This window comes from Somniosus microcephalus, chromosome 12, assembly GCF_052327205.1.
Source record: "Somniosus microcephalus isolate GS21.2 chromosome 12, FLI_Smic_1.0, whole genome shotgun sequence".
Lineage (NCBI taxonomy): Eukaryota > Metazoa > Chordata > Chondrichthyes > Squaliformes > Somniosidae > Somniosus > Somniosus microcephalus.
The window spans coordinates 14597527-14617500 of record NC_140998.1 but is presented as its reverse complement, the minus strand read 5'-3'; positions in this window follow the sequence as shown (position 1 = coordinate 14617500).

Sequence of the window (19974 nt, the reverse complement as noted above, 5' to 3'; positions counted from 1 at the left end):
GGGAGAGAGAGAATCAGTTACAGGTGTGAGGGAGAGAGAGAGAATCAGTTACAGGTGTGAGGGAGAGAGAGAGAATCAGTTATAGGTGTGAGGGAGAGAGAGAGAATCAGATACAGGTGTGAGGGAGAGAGAGAGAATCTGTTACAGGTGTGAGGGAGAGAAAGAGAATCAGTTACAGGTGTGAGGGAGAGAGAGAGAATCAGTTATAGGTGTGAGGGAGAGAGAGAGAATCAGTTACAGGTGTGAGAGAGAGAGAGAGAGAATCAGTTACAGGTGTGAGGGAGAGAGAGAGAATCAGTTACAGGTTTGAGGGAGAGAGAGAGAATCAGTTACAGATGTGAGGGAGAGAGAGAGAGAATCAGTTACGGGTGTGAGGGAGAGAGAGAGAATCAGTTACTGGTGTGAGAGAGAGAGAGAGAATCAGTTACAGGTGTGAGGGAGAGAGAGAGAATCAGCTACAGGTGTGAGAGAGAGAGAGAATCAGTTACAGGTTTGAGGGAGAGAGAGAGAATCAGTTACAGGTGTGAGGGAGAGAGAGAGAATCAGTTATAGGTGTGAGGGAGAGAGAGAATCAGTTAAAAGTTTGAGGCAGAGAGAGAGAATCAGTTACAGGTATGAGGGAGAGAGAGAGAGAATCAGTTACGGGTGTGAGGGAGAGAGAGAGAATCAATTACAGGTGTCAGGGAGGGAGAGAATCAGTTACAGGTGTGAGGGAGAGAGAGAGAAACACTTACAGGTGTTAGGGAGAGAGAGAGAATCAGTTACAGGTGTGAGGCAGAGCCGAACTAGGCAGATACCCACTGATAATAAACATCCAAAAACGAGCACTAAACTTCCTAAATCACCTCAAATCTAGCTCCCCAGACACCCTTCATTTCAAAGCCTTTCAGACCCAAGAGCTAAACCCAGAAAAGAGTCCCCTGAGTCAGCTGCTACTGAAACTAAGTACTCAGCCGGACCCTGACCAGCCCCAGACCAACACAGCCGTCCAAACACCAATCCGAGTGAACCAAATCATTAAAAAATGCAAAGAAACCTACCTGGAACATTGGAACAAAATAACCGAAAGCCAAAGCAGATTAGAATGTTACCGGGCCCTAAAAAGAGAATATAAACTGGCAGACTACCTCACGACCATCAGAGACACAAAACAGAGACAGACCCTCACCAGGTACAGACTAAGCGACCACCAACTGGAAATTGAAAAAGGCAGATACAAGAAATCCTGGCAGCCTAGAGAGAATAGAATATGCGATCAATGTCTGGCTGGCGAGGTTGAAACAGAAATGCATTTCCTCCTAAAATGCGAAAAATTCAACACATCAAGAAACATATTATTCAACAAGCTAAGCCAAACAACCCCAGATTTCAAGGAATTGGATGATCTGTCAAAATTGAGATTAGTCCTAGGAGAAGGAGACAGACCATACCTTGGGGCCAAATATGTAACAACGTGTCACAACCTGAGGACTGTTTAAAATTAAGACTGTTTAAAATTAATATTGAACGTACCAAATGAAGTACAAAGACTGTTTAAAATTAATATTGTTTAAAAGTAATATTGTATGTACCCAACAAATGTCAAATCGATTGACACCTACAGAATGTTAGAAAACTGTACCTTTTTGCAATGTAAGCTTTGGCAATATGGTTCTCTGTAAACTTTCATGCCAATAAAGCATTTGAACTGAAACTGAACTGAACTGAATAAGTTACAGGTGTGAGGGAGAGAGAGAGAATCAGTTACAGGTGTGAGGGAGAGAGAGAGAATCAGTTACAGGTGTGAGGGAGAGAGAGAGAAACAGTTAAAGGTGAGAGGGAGAGAGCGAGAATCAGTTACAGGTGTGAGGGAGAGAGAGAGAATCAGTTGCAGGTGTGAGGGAGAGAGCGACAATCAGTTACAGGTGTGAGGGAGAGGGAGAATCAGTTACAGGTGTGAGGGAGAGAGAGAGAATCAGTTACAGGTGTGAGGGAGAGAGAGAGAATCAGTTACAGGTGTGAGGGAGAGAGAGAGAATCAGTTACAGTTGTGAGGGAGAGAGAGAGAGAATCAGTTACAGGTGTGAGGGAGAGAGAGAATCAGTTACAGGTGTGATGGAGAGAGAGAGAATCAGTTACAGGTGTGAGGGAGAGAGAGAGAATCAGTTACAGGTGTGAGGGAGAGAGAGAGAATCAGTTACAGGTGTGAGAGAGAGAGAGAATCAGTTACAGGTGTGAGGGTGAGAGAGAGAATCAGTTACAGGTGTGAGGGAGAGAGAGAGAATCAGTTACAGGTGAGAGGGAGAGAGAGAGAATCAGTTACAGGTGTGAGGGAGAGAGAGAGAATCAGTTACAGGTGTGAGGGAGAGAGAGAGAATCAGTTACAGGTGTGAGGGAGAGAGAGAATCAGTTACAGTTGTGAGGGAGAGAGAGAGAATCAGTTACAGTTGTGAGAGAGACAGAGAGAATCAGTTACAGGTGTGAGGGAGAGACAGAGCATCAGTTACAGGTGTGAGGGAGAGAGCGAGAATCAGTTACAGGTGTGAGGGTGAGAGAGAGAATCAGCTACAGGTGTGAGGGAGAGAGAGAATCAGTTACAGGTGTGAGGGAGAGAGAGCGAATCAGTTACAGGTGTGAGGGAGAGAGAGAGAATCAGTTACAGGTGTGAGGGGGAGAGAGAGAATCAGTTACAGTTGTGAGGGAGAGAGAGAGAATCAATTACAGGTGTGTGAGAGAGAGAGAGAATCAATTACAGGTGTGAGGGAGAGAGAGAATCAGTTACAGGTGTGAGGTAGAGAAAGAGAATCAGTTACAGGTGTGTGAGAGAGAGAGAGAATCAATTACAGGTGTGAGGGAGAGAGAGAATCAGTTACAGGTGTGAGGGAGAGAGAGAGTCAGTTACAGGTGTGAGGGAGAGAGAGAGACTAAGCGACCACCAACTGGAAATTGAAAAAGGCAGATACAAGAAATCCTGGCAGCCTAGAGAGAATAGAATATGCGATCAATGTCTGGCTGGCGAGGTTGAAACAGAAATGCATTTCCTCCTAAAATGCGAAAAATTCAACACATCAAGAAACATATTATTCAACAAGCTAAGCCAAACAACCCCAGATTTCAAGGAATTGGATGATCTGTCAAAATTGAGATTAGTCCTAGGAGAAGGAGACAGACCATACCTTGGGGCTAAATATGTAACAACATGTCACAACCTGAGGACTGTTTAAAAGTAAGACTGTTTAAAATTAATATTGAACATACCAAATGAAGTAGAAAGACTGTTTAAAATTAATATTGTTTAAAAGTAATATTGTATGTACCCAACAAATGTCAAATCGATTGACACCTACAGAATGTTGGAAAACTGTACCTTTTTGCAATGTAAGCTTTGGCAATATGGTTCTCTGTAAACTTTCATGCCAATAAAGCATTTGAACTGAAACTGAACTGAACTGAATAAGTTACAGGTGTGAGGGAGAGAGAGAGAATCAGTTACAGGTGTGAGGGAGAGAGAGAGAATCAGTTACAGGTGTGAGGGAGAGAGAGAGAATCAGTTACAGGTGTGAGGGAGAGAGCGAGAATCAGTTACAGGTGTGAGGGAGAGAGAGAGAATCAGTTGCAGGTGTGAGGGAGAGAGCGAGAATCAGTTACAGGTGTGAGGGAGAGGGAGAATCAGTTACAGGTGTGAGGGAGAGAGAGAGAATCAGTTACAGGTGTGAGGGAGAGAGAGAGAATCAGTTACAGGTGTGAGGGAGAGAGAGAGAATCAGTTACAGGTGTGAGAGAGAGAGAGAGAATCAGTTACAGGTGTGAGGGAGAGAGAGAGAATCAGGTACGGGTGTGAGGGAGAGAGAGAGAATCAGTTACAGGTGTGAGGGAGAGACAGAGAATCAGTTACAGGTGTGAGAGAGAGAGAGAATCAGTTACAGGTGTGAGGGAGAGAGAGAGAATCAGTTACAGGTGTGAGGGAGAGAGAGAATCAGTTACAGGTGTGAGGGAGAGAGAGAGAATCAGTTACAGGTGTGAGGGAGAGAGAGAGAATCAGTTATAGGTGTGAGGGAGAGAGAGAGAATCAGATACAGGTGTGAGGGAGAGAGAGAGAATCTGTTACAGGTGTGAGGGAGAGAAAGAGAATCAGTTACAGGTGTGAGGGAGAGAGAGAGAATCAGTTATAGGTGTGAGGGAGAGAGAGAGAATCAGTTACAGGTGTGAGAGAGAGAGAGAGAGAATCAGTTACAGGTGTGAGGGAGAGAGAGAGAATCAGTTACAGGTTTGAGGGAGAGAGAGAGAATCAGTTACAGGTGTGAGGGAGAGAGAGAGAGAATCAGTTACGGGTGTGAGGGAGAGAGAGAGAATCAGTTACAGGTGTGAGAGAGAGAGAGAGAATCAGTTACAGGTTTGAGGGAGAGAGAGAGAATCAGTTAAAGGTGTGAGGGAGAGAGAGAGAATCAGTTATAGGTGTGAGGGAGAGAGAGAATCAGTTACAGGTGTGAGGGAGAGAGAGAGAATCAGTTATAGGTGTGAGGGAGAGTGACCAGCCCCAGACCAACACAGCCGCCCAAACACCAATCCGAGTGAACCAAATCATTAAAAAATGCAAAGAAACCTACCTGGAACATTGGAACAAAATAACCGAAAGCCAAAGCAGATTAGAATGTTACCGGGCCCTAAAAAGAGAATATAAACTGGCAGACTACCTCACGACCATCAGAGACACAAAACAGAGACAGACCCTCACCAGGTACAGACTAAGCGACCACCAACTGGAAATTGAAAAAGGCAGATACAAGAAATCCTGGCAGCCTAGAGAGAATAGAATATGCGATCAATGTCTGGCTGGCGAGGTTGAAACAGAAATGCATTTCCTCCTAAAATGCGAAAAATTCAACACATCAAGAAACATATTATTCAACAAGCTAAGCCAAACAACCCCAGATTTCAAGGAATTGGATGATCTGTCAAAATTGAGATTAGTCCTAGGAGAAGGAGACAGACCATACCTTGGGGCCAAATATGTAACAACGTGTCACAACCTGAGGACTGTTTAAAATTAAGACTGTTTAAAATTAATATTGAACGTACCAAATGAAGTACAAAGACTGTTTAAAATTAATATTGTTTAAAAGTAATATTGTATGTACCCAACAAATGTCAAATCGATTGACACCTACAGAATGTTAGAAAACTGTACCTTTTTGCAATGTAAGCTTTGGCAATATGGTTCTCTGTAAACTTTCATGCCAATAAAGCATTTGAACTGAAACTGAACTGAACTGAATAAGTTACAGGTGTGAGGGAGAGAGAGAGAATCAGTTACAGGTGTGAGGGAGAGAGAGAGAATCAGTTACAGGTGTGAGGGAGAGAGAGAGAAACAGTTAAAGGTGAGAGGGAGAGAGCGAGAATCAGTTACAGGTGTGAGGGAGAGAGAGAGAATCAGTTGCAGGTGTGAGGGAGAGAGCGAGAATCAGTTACAGGTGTGAGGGAGAGGGAGAATCAGTTACAGGTGTGAGGGAGAGAGAGAGAATCAGTTACAGGTGTGAGGGAGAGAGAGAGAATCAGTTACAGGTGTGAGGGAGAGAGAGAGAATCAGTTACAGGTGTGAGAGAGAGAGAGAATCAGTTACAGGTGTGAGGGTGAGAGAGAGAATCAGTTACAGGTGTGAGGGAGAGAGAGAGAATCAGTTACAGGTGAGAGGGAGAGAGAGAGAATCAGTTACAGGTGTGAGGGAGAGAGAGAGAATCAGTTACAGGTGTGAGGGAGAGAGAGAGAATCAGTTACAGGTGTGAGGGAGAGAGAGAATCAGTTACAGGTGTGAGGGAGAGAGAGAGAATCAGTTACAGTTGTGAGAGAGACAGAGAGAATCAGTTACAGGTGTGAGGGAGAGACAGAGCATCAGTTACAGGTGTGAGGGAGAGAGCGAGAATCAGTTACAGGTGTGAGGGTGAGAGAGAGAATCAGCTACAGGTGTGAGGGAGAGAGAGAATCAGTTACAGGTGTGAGGGAGAGAGAGAGAATCAGTTACAGGTGTGAGGGAGAGAGAGAGAATCAGTTACAGGTGTGAGGGGGAGAGAGAGAATCAGTTACAGGTGTGAGGGAGAGAGAGAGAATCAATTACAGGTGTGTGAGAGAGAGAGAGAATCAATTACAGGTGTGAGGGAGAGAGAGAATCAGTTACAGGTGTGAGGTAGAGAAAGAGAATCAGTTACAGGTGTGTGAGAGAGAGAGAGAATCAATTACAGGTGTGAGGGAGAGAGAGAATCAGTTACAGGTGTGAGGGAGAGAGAGAGTCAGTTACAGGTGTGAGGGAGAGAGAGAGCCCTATATGCAATAAAAAGAAAATTCTACAACATCCAAATCCCAATCAAAATCTGGCTCAAAATATTTGACAGCATAATCCTGCCCATTGCACTGTACGGTAGTGAAATATGGGGCCCGCTAAATCACCAAAGCTACACTAAATGGGAAAAACATACAATAGAAGCCCTACATGCAGAATTCTGCCGAAGCATCCTTCGCACCCAAAGAAAAACGCCAACAAATGCATGCAGAGCCGAACTAGGCAGATACCCACTGATAATAAACATCCAAAAACGAGCACTAAACTTCCTAAATCACCTCAAATCTAGCTCCCCAGACACCCTTCATTTCAAAGCCTTTCAGACCCAAGAGCTAAACCCAGAAAAGAGTCCCCTGAGTCAGCTGCTACGGAAACTAAGTACTCAGCCGGACCCTGACCAGCCCCAGACCAACACAGCCGTCCAAACACCAATCCGAGTGAACCAAATCATTAAAAAATGCAAAGAAACCTACCTGGAACATTGGAACAAAATAACCGAAAGCCAAAGCAGATTAGAATGTTACCGGGCCCAAAAAGAGAATATAAACTGGCAGACTACCTCACGACCATCAGAGACACAAAACAGAGACAGACCCTCACCAGGTACAGAATAAGCGACCACCAACTGGAAATTGAAAAAGGCAGATACAAGAAATCCTGGCAGCCTAGAGAGAATAGAATATGCGATCAATGTCTGGCTGGCGAGGTTGAAACAGAAATGCATTTCCTCCTAAAATGCGAAAAATTCAACACATCAAGAAACATATTATTCAACAAGCTAAGCCAAACAACCCCAGATTTCAAGGAATTGGATGATCTGTCAAAATTGAGATTAGTCCTAGGAGAAGGAGACAGACCATACCTTGGGGCTAAATATGTAACAACATGTCACAACCTGAGGACTGTTTAAAAGTAAGACTGTTTAAAATTAATATTGAACATACCAAATGAAGTAGAAAGACTGTTTAAAATTAATATTGTTTAAAAGTAATATTGTATGTACCCAACAAATGTCAAATCGATTGACACCTACAGAATGTTGGAAAACTGTACCTTTTTGCAATGTAAGCTTTGGCAATATGGTTCTCTGTAAACTTTCATGCCAATAAAGCATTTGAACTGAAACTGAACTGAACTGAATAAGTTACAGGTGTGAGGGAGAGAGAGAGAATCAGTTACAGGTGTGAGGGAGAGAGAGAGAATCAGTTACAGGTGTGAGGGAGAGAGAGAGAAACAGTTAAAGGTGAGAGGGAGAGAGCGAGAATCAGTTACAGGTGTGAGGGAGAGAGAGAGAATCAGTTGCAGGTGTGAGGGAGAGAGCGAGAATCAGTTACAGGTGTGAGGGAGAGGGAGAATCAGTTACAGGTGTGAGGGAGAGAGAGAGAATCAGTTACAGGTGTGAGGGAGAGAGAGAGAATCAGTTACAGGTGTGAGGGAGAGAGAGAGAATCAGTTACAGGTGTGAGAGAGAGAGAGAGAATCAGTTACAGGTGTGAGGGAGAGAGAGAGAATCAGGTAAGGGTGTGAGGGAGAGAGAGAGAATCAGTTACAGGTGTGAGGGAGAGAGAGAGAATCAGTTACAGGTGTGAGGGAGAGAGAGAGAATCAGTTACAGGTGTCAGGGAGAGAGAGAATCAGTTACAGGTGTGAGGGAGAGAGGGAGAATCAGTTACAGGCATGAGGGAGAGAGAGAGAATCAGTTACAGGTGTGAGGGAGAGAGAGAGAATCAGTTACAGGTGCGAGGGAGAGAGAGAGAATCAGTTAGAGGTGTGAGGGAGAGAGAGAGAATCAGTTACAGGTGTGAGGGAGAGAGAGGGAATCAGTTACAGGTGTGAGGGAGAGAGAGAGAATCAGTTACAGGTGTGAGGGAGAGAGAGAGAATCAGTTACAGGTGTGAGGGAGAGAGAGAGAATCAGTTACAGGTGTGAGGGGAGAGAGAGAATCAGTTACAGGTGTGAGAGAGAATCAGTTACAGGTGTGAGGGAGAGAGTGAGAATCAGTTACAGGTGTGAGTGAGAGAGAGAATCAGTTACAGGTCTGAGGGAGAGAAAGAGAATCAGTTACAGGTGTGAGGGAGAGAGAGAGAATCAGTTATAGGTGTGAGGGAGAGAGAGAGAATCAGTTACAGGTCTGAGGGAGAGAAAGAGAATCAGTTACAGGTGTGAGGGAGAGAGAGAGAATCAGTTATAGGTGTGAGGGAGAGAGAGAGATTCAGTTACAGGTGTGAGGGAGAGAGAGAGAATCAGTTACAGGTGTGAGGGAGAGAGAGAGATTCAGTTACAGGTGTGAGGGAGAGAGAGAGAATCAGTTACAGGTGTGAGGGAGAGGGAGCGAATCAGTTACAGGTGTGAGGGTGAGAGAGAGAATCAGTTACAGGTGTGAGGGATAGAGAGAATCAGTTACAGGTGTGAGGGAGAGAGAGAGAATCAGTTACAGGTGTGAGGGAGAGAGAGAATCAGTTACAGGTGTGAGGGAGAGAGAGAGAATCAGTTATAGGTGTGAGGGAGAGAGAGAGAATCAGTTACAGGTGTGAGAGAGAGAGAGAATCAGTTACAGGTGTGAGGGAGAGAGAGAGAATCAGTTACAGGTGTAAGGGAGAGAGAGAATCAGTTACAGGTGTGAGGGAGAGAGAGAGAATCAGTTACAGGTGTGAGGGAGAGAGAGAGAATCAGTTACAAGTGTGAGGGAGAGAGAGAGAGAATCAGTTACGGGTGTGAGGGAGAGAGAGATAATAAGTTACAGGTGTGAGAGAGAGAGAGAGAATCAGTTACAGGTGTGAGGGAGAGAGAGAGAATCAGTTACAGGTGTGAGGGAGAGAGAGAGAATCAGTTACAGGTGTGAGAGAGAGAGAGAATCAGTTACAGGTGTGAGGGAGGGAGAGAGAATCAATTACAGGTGTGAGGGAGAGAGAGAGAATCCGTTATAGGTGTGAGGGAGAGAGAGAATCAGTTACAGGTGTGAGAGAGAGAGAGAATCAGTTACAGGTGTGAGGGAGAGAGAGAGAGAATCAGTTACGGGTGTGAGGGAGAGAGAGAGAGAATCAGTTACAGGTGTCAGGGAGAGAGAGAATCAGTTACAGGTGTGAGGGAGAGAGAGAGAAACACTTACAGGTGTGAGGGAGAGAGAGAGAATCAGTTACAGGTGTGAGAGAGAGAGAGAATCAGTTACAGGTGTGAGGGAGAGAGAGAGAATCAGTTACAGTTGTGAGGGAGAGAGAGAGAATCAGTTACAGGTGTGAGGGAGAGAGAGAATCAGTTACAGGTGTGAGGGAGAGAGAGAGTCAGTTACAGGTGTGAGGGAGAGAGAGAGAGAATAAGTTACAGGTGTGAGGAAGAGAGAGAGAATCAGTTACAGGTGTGAGGGAGAGAGAGAGAATCAGTTACAGGTGTGAGGGAGAGAGAGAGAAACAGTTAAAGGTGAGAGGGAGAGAGCGAGAATCAGTTACAGGTGTGAGGGAGAGAGAGAGAATCAGTTGCAGGTGTGAGGGAGAGAGCGAGAATCAGTTACAGGTGTGAGGGAGAGGGAGAATCAGTTACAGGTGTGAGGGAGAGAGAGAGAATCAGTTACAGGTGTGAGGGAGAGAGAGAGAATCAGTTACAGGTGTGAGGGAGAGAGAGAGAATCAGTTACAGGTGTGAGAGAGAGAGAGAGAATCAGTTACAGGTGTGAGGGAGTGAGAGAGAATCAGGTACGGGTGTGAGGGAGAGAGAGCGAATCAGTTACATGTGTGAGGGAGAGAGAGAGAATCAGTTACAGGTGTGAGGGAGAGAGAGAGAATCAGTTACAGGTGTCAGGGAGAGAGAGAATCAGTTACAGGTGTGAGGGAGAGAGGGAGAATCAGTTACAGGCGTGAGGGAGAGAGAGAGAATCAGTTACAGGTGTGAGGGAGAGAGAGAGAATCAGTTACAGGTGCGAGGGAGAGAGAGAGAATCAGTTAGAGGTGTGAGGGAGAGAGAGAGAATCAGTTACAGGTGTGAGGGAGAGAGAGGGAATCAGTTACAGGTGTGAGGGAGAGAGAGAGAATCAGTTACAGGTGTGAGGGAGAGAGAGAGAATCAGTTACAGGTGTGAGGGAGAGAGAGAGAATCAGTTACAGGTGTGAGGGGAGAGAGAGAATCAGTTACAGGTGTGAGAGAGAATCAGTTACAGGTGTGAGGGAGAGAGTGAGAATCAGTTACAGGTGTGAGTGAGAGAGAGAATCAGTTACAGGTCTGAGGGAGAGAAAGAGAATCAGTTACAGGTGTGAGGGAGAGAGAGAGAATCAGTTATAGGTGTGAGGGAGAGAGAGAGAATCAGTTACAGGTGTGAGGGAGAGAGAGAGAATCAGTTACAGGTGTGAGGGAGAGAGAGAGAATCAGTTACAGGTGTGAGGGAGCGGGAGAGAATCAGTTACAGGTGCGAGGGAGAGAGAGAGAATCAGTTACAGGTGTGAGGGAGAGAGAGAGAATCAGTTACAGGTGTGAGGGAGAGAGAGGGAATCAGTTACAGGTGTGAGGGAGAGAGAGAGAATCAGTTACAGGTGTGAGGGAGAGAGAGAGAATTAGTTACAGGTGTGAGGGAGAGAGAGAGAATCAGTTACAGGTGTGAGGGGAGAGAGAGAAACTAAGTACTCAGCCGGACCCTGACCAGCCCCAGACCAACACAGCCGTCCAAACACCAATCCGAGTGAACCAAATCATTAAAAAATGCAAAGAAACCTACCTGGAACATTGGAACAAAATAACCGAAAGCCAAAGCAGATTAGAATGTTACCGGGCCCTAAAAAGAGAATATAAACTGGCTGACTACCTCACGACCATCAGAGACACAAAACAGAGACAGACCCTCACCAGGTACAGACTAAGCGACCACCAACTGGAAATTGAAAAAGGCAGATACAAGAAATCCTGGCAGCCTAGAGAGAATAGAATATGCGATCAATGTCTGGCTGGCGAGGTTGAAACAGAAATGCATTTCCTCCTAAAATGCGAAAAATTCAACACATCAAGAAACATATTATTCAACAAGCTAAGCCAAACAACCCCAGATTTCAAGGAATTGGATGATCTGTCAAAATTGAGATTAGTCCTAGGAGAAGGAGACAGACCATACCTTGGGGCTAAATATGTAACAACATGTCACAACCTGAGGACTGTTTAAAAGTAAGACTGTTTAAAATTAATATTGAACGTACCAAATGAAGTAGAAAGACTGTTTAAAATTAATATTGTTTAAAATTAATATTGTATATACCCAACAAATGTCAAATCGATTGACACCTACAGAATGTTGGAAAACTGTACCTTTTTGCAATGTAAGCTTTGGCAATATGGTTCTCTGTAAACTTTCATGCCAATAAAGCATTTGAACTGAACTGAACTGAACTGAATCAGTTACAGGTGTGAGAGAGAATCAGTTACAGGTGTGAGGGAGAGAGTGAGAATCAGTTGCAGGTGTGAGTGAGAGAGAGAATCAGTTACAGGTCTGAGGGAGAGAAAGAGAATCAGTTACAGGTGTGAGGGAGAGAGAGAGAATCAGTTATAGGTGTGAGGGAGAGAGAGAGATTCAGTTACAGGTGTGAGGGAGAGAGAGAGAATCAGTTACAGGTGTGAGGGAGAGAGAGAGAATCAGTTACAGGTGTGAGGGAGAGAGAGAGAATCAGTTACAGGTGTGAGGGAGAGGGAGCGAATCAGTTATAGGTGTGAGGGTGAGAGAGAGAATCAGTTACAGGTGTGAGGGATAGAGAGAATCAGTTACAGGTGTGAGGGAGAGAGAGAGAATCAGTTATAGGTGTGAGGGAGAGAGAGAGAATCAGTTACAAGTGTGAGAGAGAGAGAGAATCAGTTACAGGTGTGAGGGAGAGAGAGAGAATCAGTTACAGGTGTGAGGGAGAGAGAGAATCAGTTACAGGTGTGAGGGAGAGAGAGAGAATCAGTTACAGGTGTGAGGGAGAGAGAGAGAATCAGTTACAGGTGTGAGGGAGAGAGAGAGAGAATCAGTTACGGGTGTGAGGGAGAGAGAGAGAATCAGTTACAGGTGTGAGAGAGAGAGAGAGTCAGTCAGGGAGGCGAGTGGAGAGGTAGGGGTGCCGGATCGGGTCGGGCCTGGACAGCGAGCAAGCCCGGGGCCTGAAATCCGAGAAACTCCGGGGTCGGAGAGACTCGGCCGGGCCGGGACTGCACAGCCGAGCCGAGGGGCTGGGACCAGGGCAGAGGCCCGGAGAGCGAGCAAGCCCGGGGCCTGAAAACCGAGAAACTCCGGGATCGGAGAAACTCGGACAAACACCGGGCCGGGCGGGGACTGCACAGCCGAGCCGAGGGGCTGGGACCAGGGCAGAAGCCCGGAGAGAGAGCAAGCCCGGGGCCCGAAACCCGAGAAGCTCCGGGGTCGGAGAAACTCGGACAAACACCGGGCCGGGACGGGACTGCACAGCCGAGCCGAGGGGCTGGGACCAGAGCAGAAACAGCCTGAGACCGACGCGAGGAGAGAGAGGAAAACTCCGGGTCCGGAGGAAAAAAGCTATACCTAGATCTACCTAAATTTAGTTAACCTAGAAAAAGAACAACAAACCCGAAGAAAAAAAAGAAAAAAAGAAAAAAAAAAAAAAGAAAAAAAAAAAAGGAATAGAAACCAGAGAGAAACGATAAACAACCCGAACCAGGAACCTGTGAGAGAGAGAGAGAGAAACTTTTAAGAGCAGCTATATCAAAGATGAACCCCTGAAAAACTCTCAATTTTGGACCTAAAAGTGGGATAAGGTGGAACACGACACAAAAAAGAGAAAAAAAGTTATCTACCTGAGACAAAACAAACGACTACAATGAGCAGGGAAATGAAATATCCTGAGCAATGCACAAAAAATAAAGCAAAGGAAAAACACAAGGACATAACACTAAAAAGTAACCCAGAGGTCCTCTACGTTGACTATACCACACACAAAGGGATTAAGACGAAGAACAACCTCATATTCTACACCGACTCCATTCCCTCATGGAAGGAGACTTTACAAAAATACTACGCATACGTCTCCAGCGAAGGTATTGGCAGTGGAGGCAGACTGAAAATATGTAAAGATGGAAATCTAGATAAAGATGACCCCCTGCTAACCATAAGCTACTACAACAAAAAAGGAAAGATCATGATACAGGGGAATGTAGAAAGTCTGGACTCCTTCGAAAAGGAATTCCCCCAGCTGAAAACTAAGGCAGACACAAATAGGACCAATGGACAGGAGGCAAATGAGAATCGAACAGAGGATGATGAGAGCCAAGCGGAGGAAGAAGAAGAGAGTCCAGCAGAGACACACACCTCCCTGACCATCTCCACCCCCCCCACACCTCTCAACGCAAACAAACTGCTGAAAGAGAGTCTGTCCAAACTAGAACTCGAATTCAACGAATACAGAGAAACACAGACCAAGAACTGGACGGAGGAACTCAAACAGCTGAAAATGGAAAACGAGTCCACCATCCACAATCTGAGAAAGACCGTAGAGGAACAAATAAATAAGATCCAAGAACTCCATACCCAACTAAACAAAATGACGGAGGCCGTAGAAAGGCTCAGCAGGCAACACAAACCTCTTAAGGTCCAAAAAACAACACACACAAGGACACAGAACCCGTCGGATGCCACCCCACACGAGGACACACCGAAAGCCACAAACCCCGCTCCTGCCACACAGCTCACCACAGAAACCCAGCCAACAACCAGCCCTCAGTCGAGTCCTGCCCAGACTACCGCTACCCAGTCCTCACACACAGGGACGCAGAACCCGTCAGATGCCCCCCCACACGAGGACACACCGAAAGCCTCAAACCCCGCTCCTGCCACACAACATATCCCAGAAACCCAGCCAACAACCAGCCATCAGTCGAGTCCTGCCCAGACTACTGCTACCCAGTCTGAAAAACCAGCCCCTCAGGCGGTCCTGCTGACCGACTCCAACGGAAAGTTTCTGGACCCCCAGAGGCTGTTCCCAGGTCATCAAGTCCTGAAAAAATGGTGCAGCAACACAGAACATGCAATGAAGATCCTGAACAAAGAATCCCTTGGAAGCCCCAAATGGCTTGTGATCCACACAGGCACAAACGACCTACGCACCCTACGGGAAGGCACTGCTAGGGCAGTGAGCAGGATGGCGGAAAAGGCCAGCAAGGAATTCCCCGAGGCGCGGATCGTGATCTCCACACTACTGCCCAGAAAGGACACCCCAGCCTATATAATCCACAACACCAACAGGGAGATCGACACGAGATGTTCTGTCTTCCCCAACGTCTACCTGGCCCATCATCCAAACATCAACACAAGGGACCTCTATGACGAAATACATCTACTCAAACAGCGGATGTGGGTCTTTGCAAAAAACCTCATAAACACTGCCAAAAGACGCAGCCCTCCCACCCCCTCTACCATTGGGAGCCATAACCCAAACAGGACCACCAATGTCCCCCACCCCCCTTTACAAAACCAACAACAGAACCCAAGACCCCCCTCTAGACCACAGACTGTAGACCAAGAACTGAGAAAGATCATGACGATGCTGAACAGCCTGATAGAAAGCCGGAGAAATTATTAATATTGTTATTTATCATTATCATTATTGTTATCTTATCAGTATTATTACTACTATTAGATAGATATATGTGCATGCCTCATGAAATTTATACTAAATCATCATTTAGCATTATAGAAAATAGTGTTTCCACACTCATCCCACAAAATAGGTCCATTTTATTTCGTTTTATTGAACTATATAAATGCGTTCTTTCCACATAAGCTGCTGGAATATCCAGGGCCTCCGCTCCTCAACTTTTGGGATGAAGAGTACAGACCCTGAATTCCTAAAAGCTATAAAAGACATTGATATAATTGTGTTAACAGAAACATGGTGCCAAAAGGACATGCCGACCCACTGTCCCCCAATGTACCATGAAATTATTGTGCCTTCAGTAAAGAACATTAAGACACGCAAGGGCAGAACCTCCGGGGGAATCCTGGTGTGGTATAAAGGAGAACTGAACAAACACATCTCACCGATAAAACAGGGAAAATCACACGTATGGCTAAAATTAGATAAAAATATAGGAATAGTAAAAAACGATGTTTACTTATGTGCGATCTACATACCTCCAATAGAATCGCCATATTTTGAAGAGGAGATATTTGACACTCTCCACATGGAAATCAGCCATTTCCAGGCCCAAGGAAAGGTGCTACTATGTGGGGACCTAAATGCAAGGACAGGATGTGAACCTGACTTCATAGACCCACAGGGCAACAACCATGTGTTTGGCCAGACCCCTCTATATGTCACACCAGCCATCGCAAACCGAAACAACCTCGATTGTGAAATAAATAAAAGCGGTAGGGAGGTAGTGCAACTCTGCCGAGCCTTAGGCCTGTACATAGTTAACGGTAGGTTCAGAGGGGACTCCTTAGGGAGACTCACATATTCCTCAACTCTTGGGTCTAGTGTGGTGGATTATACAATCACTGACCTGGACCCCTGCGATATCAACGCATTCACTGTCAGGCAGCAATCCCCCCTCTCAGACCATAACCAAATAAATGTGTACCTTAAACTTTCTGCCCAAACTACAGACACAAAAAAGGAACCCAGTAAGCTACATAAAATAAACCAGACATACAGATGGGCCCCAGACAGTGGAGATAAATTCATCACAGCACTAAATTCACCTGATCTCACAAGTAAAATTTCAAAATTTAAAGAAAATCTATATGAGATCACCAGAGATGGGGTAAACATGGCCATAGAGGATATAAATATGATCTTTCATGAGGCAGCTGTAAAAGCCGACCTCGTGAAACAGAAGAGGAAGAGTCACAAAAGACAAAATAAAAATAAGAAATGGTTTGACCACGAATGCAAAAATGCCAGAAAAGACCTGAGAAAAATATCAAACCAAAAGCATCGCCAACCAAACAATCCGGACCTACGTACTAGATACAATGAAACCCTCAAAAGATATAAACACACCATTAGGAACAAAACACAAAACTATACCCACAAAATACTAGAAGAAATTGAAAACTCCACCAACCCAAAACAATTCTGGGAAATGTGGAATAACCTGAGTACAACACAATTGCAAGCATTACCAATCCAAGATGGCGACATCTGGAGAACACATTTTGAAAACCTCTACAAAGACATCCCAATAAACGAAACAAACCCAAGTCAACATCAGGTCACAGAAAAACTCCACACATTAGAAGCAACAATCAAAGACAACCAAAACCCTCTAGACTCCCCAATCACATGGAAAGAAATGGCCACAAAAACAAAATCTCTCCACCTAAAGAAAGCCTGTGGCCCAGACAACATCAAAAATGAAATGCTCAAGTTCAGCAATATGGAGATGCAGGGTGCGGTACTCAAATTATTCAACATCATATTACGTTCAGGCTGTTTTCCCGATATCTGGTGCCAAGGACTAATCTCCCCCATATATAAAAGCGGAAACAAATCAGACCCAAATAACTACCGCGGCATCTGTGTCAACAGTTGTCTAGGGAAGTTATTCTGCAGTATTCTAAATAGTAGATTACTTGATTTTCTTAACAAACATAATATCCTCAGAAAAAACCAAATAGGCTTTCTTCCAAAACACCGCACCGCCGACCATATCTATACCCTTCACACCCTCATTGAAAAACATATACACCAAACAAAAAATGGGAAAATATTCGCCTGTTTCATCGACTTCAAGAAAGCCTTTGACTCTATATGGCACGAAGGGCTCTATTATAAACTTCTTCAATGTGGAATAGGGGGCAAAGTCTATGACCTTATTAAATCAATGTATCTGAAAAACAAATGCGGGGTCAAAATTGGAGACAAACGCACCGATTTCTTCACCCAGAGAAGAGGCGTCCGGCAGGGCTGCAATTTGAGCCCGACCCTGTTCAACATATACATAAATGAATTAGCAGACATGCTGGAGCAAAGCGAGTCACCAGGTCTCCGTCTCCTAGATGGAGAAGTGAAATCCCTGTTCTATGCGGACGACCTGGTTCTGCTGTCTCCCACAGAACAGGGATTACAGCAACAACTAGACCTACTCGACAAATACTGCCAAAATTGGGCTCTAACAGTAAATCTAAAGAAAACCAACATCATGATTTTTCAAAAAAGGCCCAGATGTCAGGAAAACAAATACCAGTTTACCCTCAGTGATATCACTATAGGACACACTATGAGCTACACCTACCTTGGTCTAACTATTACAGCATCAGGGAGCTTCAGCATAGCAGTGAATGCACTAAAAGAAAAAGCCCGAAGAGCCCTATATGCAATAAAAAGAAAATTCTACAACATCCAAATCCCAATCAAAATCTGGCTCAAAATATTTGACAGCATAATCCTGCCCATTGCACTGTACGGTAGTGAAGTATGGGGCCCGCTAAATCACCAAAGCTACACTAAATGGGAAAAACATACAATAGAAGCCCTACATGCAGAATTCTGCCGAAGCATCCTTCGCACCCAAAGGAAAACGCCAACAAATGCATGCAGAGCCGAACTAGGCAGATACCCACTGATAATAAACATCCAAAAACGAGCACTAAACTTCCTAAATCACCTCAAATCTAGCTCCCCAGACACCCTTCATTTCAAAGCCTTTCAGACCCAAGAGCTAAACCCAGAAAAGAGTCCCCTGAGTCAACTGCTACGGAAACTAAGTACTCAGCCGGACCCTGACCAGCCCCAGACCAACACAGCCGCCCAAACACCAATCCGAGTGAACCAAATCATTAAAAAATGCAAAGAAACCTACCTGGAACATTGGAACAAAATAACCGAAAGCCAAAGCAGATTAGAATGTTACCGGGCCCTAAAAAGAGAATATAAACTGGCAGACTACCTCACGACCATCAGAGACACAAAACAGAGACAGACCCTCACCAGGTACAGACTAAGCGACCACCAACTGGAAATTGAAAAAGGCAGATACAAGAAATCCTGGCAGCCTAGAGAGAATAGAATATGCGATCAATGTCTGGCTGGCGAGGTTGAAACAGAAATGCATTTCCTCCTAAAATGCGAAAAATTCAACACATCAAGAAACATATTATTCAACAAGCTAAGCCAAACAACCCCAGATTTCAAGGAATTGGATGATCTGTCAAAATTGAGATTAGTCCTAGGAGAAGGAGACAGACCATACCTTGGGGCCAAATATGTAACAACATGTCACAACCTGAGGACTGTTTAAAATTAAGACTGTTTAAAATTAATATTGAACGTACCAAATGAAGTACAAAGACTGTTTAAAATTAATATTGTTTAAAAGTAATATTGTATATACCCAACAAATGTCAAATCGATTGACACCTACAGAATGTTGGAAAACTGTACCTTTTTGCTATGTAAGCTTTGGCAATATGGTTCTCTGTAAACTTTCATGCCAATAAAGCATTTTAATTGGAATTGGAATTGGAATTGGAGAATCAGTCACAGGTATGAGGGAGAGAGAGAGAATCAGTTACAGGTGTGAGGGAGAGAGAGAGAATCAGTTACAGGTGTGAGAGAGAGAGAGAATCAGTTACAGGTGTGAGGGAGGGAGAGAGAATCAATTACAGGTGTGAGGGAGAGAGAGAGAATCAGTTATAGGTGTGAGGGAGAGAGAGAATCAGTTACAGGTGTGAGGGAGAGAGAGAGAATCAGTTACAGGTGTGAGGGAGAGAGAGAGAGAATCAGTTACGGGTGTGAGGGAGAGAGAGAGAATCAGTTACAGGTGTCAGGGAGAGAGAGAATCAGTTACAGGTGTGAGGGAGAGAGAGAGAATCAGTTACAGGTGTGAGGGAGAGAGAGAGAGAATCAGTTACGGGTGTGAGGGAGAGAGAGAGAATCAGTTACAGGTGTCAGGGAGAGAGAGAATCAGTTACAGGTGTGAGGGAGAGAGAGAGAAACACTTACAGGTGTGAGGGAGAGAGAGAGAATCAGTTACAGGTGTGAGAGAGAGAGAGAATCAGTTACAGGTGTGAGGGAGAGAGAGAGAATCAGTTACAGTTGTGAGGGAGAGAGAGAGAATCAGTTACAGGTGTGAGGGGAGAGAGAGAATCAGTTACAGTTGTGAGGGAGAGAGAGATAATCAGTTACAGGTGTGAGGGAGAGAGAGAGAATCAGTTACAGGTGTGAGGGAGAGAGAGAGAATCAGTTACAGTTGTGAGGGAGAGAGAGATAATCAGTTACAGGTGTGAGGGAGAGAGAGAGAATCAGTTACAGGTGTGAGAGAGAGAGAGAATCAGTTACAGGATGTGAGGGAGAGAGAGAGAATCAGTTACAGGTGTGAGGGAGAGAGAGGGAATCAGTTACAGGTGAGAGGGAGAGAGAGAGAATCAGTTACAGGTGTGAGGGAGAGAGAGAGAATCAGTTACAGGTAGGAGGGAGAGAGAGGGAATCAGTTACAGGTGAGAGGGAGAGAGAGAGAATCAGTTACAGGTGTGAGGGAGAGAGAGGGAATCAGTTACAGGTGAGAGGGAGAGAGAGAGAATCAGTTACAGGTGTGAGGGAGAGAGAGAGAATCAGTTACAGGTGTGAGGGAGTGAGAGGGAATCAGTTACAGGTGTGAGGGAGACAGAGAGAATCAGTTACATGTGTGAGTGAGAGAGAGAATCAGTAACAGGTGTGAGGGAGAGAGAGGGAATCAGTTACAGGTGT